The sequence below is a fragment of the Mandrillus leucophaeus genome, unplaced genomic scaffold, assembly GCF_000951045.1.
Source record: "Mandrillus leucophaeus isolate KB7577 unplaced genomic scaffold, Mleu.le_1.0 Scaffold56, whole genome shotgun sequence".
Taxonomy (NCBI): Eukaryota; Metazoa; Chordata; class Mammalia; order Primates; family Cercopithecidae; genus Mandrillus; species Mandrillus leucophaeus.
Genome location: NW_012106030.1, coordinates 6067698 through 6072093, shown reverse-complemented (window position 1 = coordinate 6072093; position 4396 = coordinate 6067698). Strand labels below are relative to the sequence as shown.

Below are 4396 nucleotides of genomic sequence, written 5' to 3'. Positions count from 1 at the left end.
ATAAAAAGAGACGTATGTCCACCCAAGTGATAAGACAGTTTGGGAAACTGCATTGCCTAGTATGCCCTGCCTCTTGAAAGTTAAAAATCTTGACTGGCACAGAGCACCCTGGGACACCTGTGGCTAGCACCATTTAGAAGTAAATGGCATAAGGCTGTGTTCTGACGTGAAGGCTTCCCGCTTCCATGGGACACTTAACCAGACACAGGGCACAACACCAGAGGTGAAATTTCAGTGGATATTGAGTCTGGGGTAGAACTTCTCTTTCCCCACAATTCTAGCTTCCAAAGATGTGGAGTTGGTGGAGCTGTCCATTGGTCTGCTGCTCTGTTTCTCATGGGTACTGCCTCTGCCTCCCCACATCACCAGCGTCCCCACTGCCGCTAGTCCTTAGCGGGGATTCTGGGTTAGGTGCTCTTCCTACTCAACTTCAACCAACTTGTACAGCTCCATGGTGGCCTGGGCATCTTCCACAGAGGAATAGCCACTCTTCCTAACCTGAATATCCCGGTTTAGCAGCTTTTTGGTGAGATGCTTCAGAGATATGGTGGCGTTCTCTGGGTGGTCAGGTGGGGGGATATAGGATCCTTACAGTTGAGGAGGGGGGATACAGGTGGTGTCATGGGTGAGGGACTTGGGGTGAAAGTACTAAAGGGCTTTGAAGTCATTGTGGATGGCATGTCCCACCACTATCTTCCCTGTGAGTATCTTCAAGATCTGGCCTGGAGCAATCTTGAAGGGTGTGGCATTCACCATGTGCTGCTTGTGGATACCATTCCATTCTGGTCCAGTAGTCCACAATGTGGCAGTGGGGAAGGATGTACTCGTCATAAAGCACATCTCCGTTGTAGTTGGCAGTGCTACATTGAGCCAAGGAACTAACATGCCCCTTGGGTCTTGTGCCCACCATCTCAGAGTCAATTGCCACCATCATCTTCCTTGACAAACGTCTGGGATGCTCTGGAGCATTTATTCTCTGAATGAGCTTGGGTGGAGTTCTGTGGGGCATTCTTCTGTGGATGGTTCTTCCTAGAGGATTTCTTCTGGGAGTGGGTTGGGTGCCTATTAATCTTGGGAAGGGCACTCCAGATCTCCCCCAACAAATCTAGTTTAGCAGCAACAGAATCAACCTTCTTCAAAGGGGCAAGGGTCAGTCAAGACACTGCAGCTTTCTTGTCCAGGGGCTGTCCTGATCCATTGGAGGCAGTGGTCTTCTTATTTTTTAGGACGGGAGGGGTCTTCCAAGTGCCATCTACCCTATGAGTTTCCCCATTTTTTGGAGGTTCAGAGTAAAACTTAGGTGCCTCACAAGGGGGCTGGTTCTTTTTACCCAGAAAGCCCTTCCATTCCAAGAGCCTCCACTTCTTGACAAAATTTCAGTGCTTGGCATTTCCTTCTAATGTTTTTTTGGGAGGTAGTTCCCCCAAATCCAGATTGAGCAGTAAAGTAGACATAGGGACAGTGGGAAGTGGAAGAGGAGTTGGGAAAGAAGGATGGATGAAAGGAGGATGTGGAACTCATTCCCTGCTGAATCCTACTGTTCAACATGTGAGGGTCTGTAGTACACCCTCCCAAATGGGCCCAGCTAAGACTGGAAGCGTCCGGAGCTGGATGCGGAAATCGGTGCAGTGCTGACAGATATTTTATTCTTTTTGGAGCAACTATGAATGGGAGTTCATTCATGATTTGGCTCTCTGCTTGCCTGTTGTTGGTGCATAGGAATGCTAGTGATTTCTGCACGTTGATTTTGTATCCTGAGACTTTGCTGAAATTGCTTATCAGCTTAAGAAGCTTTTGGGCTGAGACGGTGGGGTTTTCTAGATTTAGGATCGTGTTATCTGCAAACAAAGATAATTTCACTTCCTCTCTTTCTATTTGAATACCCTTTACTTACTTGTCTTGCCTGATTGCCCTGGCCAGAACTTCCAATACTACGTTAAATAGGAGTGCTGAGAGAGGGCATCCTTATCTTGTGGTGGTTTTCAAAGGGCGTCCTTTCAGCTTTTCCCCATTCAGTATGATATTGGCTGTGGGTTTGTAATACATGGTTCTTATTTTGAGGTATGTTCCTTCAATACCTAGTTTATTGAGAGTTTTTAACATGAAAGGACATTGAATTTTATTGAAGGCCTTTTCTGCATCTTAAAATACATTATTAACTGAGGAAATTAAATACCTCTTAAATATTCTTTAAGATTTGGAAACATGCAAAAACAATGTCAGAAGGAGCCAAATCAGAACTGTCAGGTTAATACCTAGTGATTTCCCATCGAAACTCTTTCAAAATTGTCCTTGTTTGTTGAGGCATTGGTAGGAGCATTGTTGTGGTTGAGGAGGACTCTCTGGTGAAGCTCTCCCAGGATTTTTTCTGCTAAAGCTTTGGCTAACTTTCTCAAAAACACTCTCATAATAAGATTTTATTGTTCTTTGACCCTCCAGAAAATCAACAAGCAAAATTCCTTGAGTATCTTGACTGTGCCACTTCCATCTCTTGGTAGCCATTGCTTAGATTGTGCTTTGTCTTCAGGTGTGTAGTGGTAAAGCCATATTTCATCTTCTGTTATAATTCTTCAAAAAAATTTAGGATTTTGATCCCACTTGTTTAAAATTTCTGTCTAAATGTGTGCTCTTGTCTGCAGCTGAAATGGGTGCAATGTTTTTGGCAACTTTAATTTTTCGATTAAAATCGTGCACACTGAACCAGCTGAAATGTTGATGATGTTGACTATTGTTTCTGCTGTTCAATGTTGGCTTTCTTCAACTAGGGTACAAACAAGATAAATTTTTCCTTGCAAATTGATGTGGATCGTCTGTCACTATGAGCTTCAACATTGTTGTGTTTCTTAAAACGAGCTATTTATTTGTAAACTGCTGATTTCTTTGGGGCATTATTCCCAGAAACATTTTCTAAAGCATCAATAATCTCACCATTATTTTCTTTTTTCTTTTTCTTTTCTTTTCTTTTTTTTTTTAATATGGAGTCTTGTTCTGTCGCCCAGGCCAGACTGGAGTGCAGTAGTGTGATCTCGGCTCACTGCAACCTCCGCCTCCTGGGTTCAAGAGATTCTCCTTCCTCAACCTCCCAAGCAGGTGGGACTCCAGGCAAGCGCCAACATACCCAGCTAATGATGTCACCATTCTTATACCCATGCTTCATCAGAAGTTTGACCTGTGTTCTTACTTCAATTTTAGCAGAATTCATGTTGCTCTGCTAGGGGCTGTTTTCAAACTGATGTCTTATCCTTCCTAGTGCCTCAAATTAGATGCTGTTTGGACATATTATAACAAGTTAATATGAGTTTATTTTGGTGCAAAAAATTTGAAATATGCATACTTTTTTCACAGTATGCATTTTTCATGAACCTTTTGAAGACCCATTTTACACCACAGTCTGACAATTCCAGTTGTAGATATATGTCTTGGAGAATTCTAGGATATGTAATAGTGCAAATGATAGTATTATCTGTAAGAGAGAGAGAAAAAAGCTCAAATGCTCATGTGGAGGAAAATTGATAAACCAGTTATTTATTTAGGATATAATACAGCAGTTAAATTGAATGGACTATATTGAACATACATGGATGGATTTCAAAATATCTAAGTTAAAGTAAAAACAAAAAACAAATTATAGAAAGTTGCACAGTTTAATAACATTTCTGTAAACTGAAAAATCTCTATAATTCTGTATGTGTGCATTTATATATTATCTTTAAATATATATTGATTACAAATACCTTAAAATATATGTTGTATACTCAGCTAATATAGGACAGCGATTAATGCTGGAGATAGAAAGGTATTAGATTGGGGAGGAGTTCGGAGAAGAGTGAAATTTTATCTGTAGATTTTAGATCTTTCACAAAAATGAAAATCTGAATCAAACATGATAGAATGTTGATATTAATTCTGGGTGGTGGGTATATAGTTATTATATTAGCTTTGATAATATTCCGGGAAAAAGTTTCGAAATTTTACGAAGAAGAGGCATTCATGTATCAACACAATTACACAGCTGGTTGAGCCTTTTTTAAAAAATTGCCCTTTCCACTACTCTTCAGTACATGTTGGCATATAGGTCTTTTAAAACGAGGCCTGCGGTTATTACTAATTTAGAATCAATGATTAAATTTATATATTCAACACTCCTCTAGTCACTTCCACCAAGAATGATTCCAGTTATCTTCCAAATGCCATCGATTTCTCAAGTCTGCATGTATCTCTGCATGCTTTTTCTTATAATCCAGTATTATTAGAACGCAGTTTTAGAAATGTATTTCAAAAGGGAGTTAGATTTTGAAGCAGAAATGCAAAAATTTTTAAATAGAAGTGCATATCAAAGAAACTATAACGATCTTGCTTTGAGTGACTCAAAACAAAGTTGGAAACTATTGCTTGG

The 4396-nt window shown here is 40.4% G+C and overlaps 1 pseudogene; it reads right to left on the bottom strand.

Annotated features, from left to right (window-relative positions):
- Positions 1-390: 390 nt before the first annotated feature.
- LOC105552510 lies at positions 391-1454 on the bottom strand (annotated as a pseudogene).
- Positions 1455-4396: the final 2942 nt, after the last annotated feature.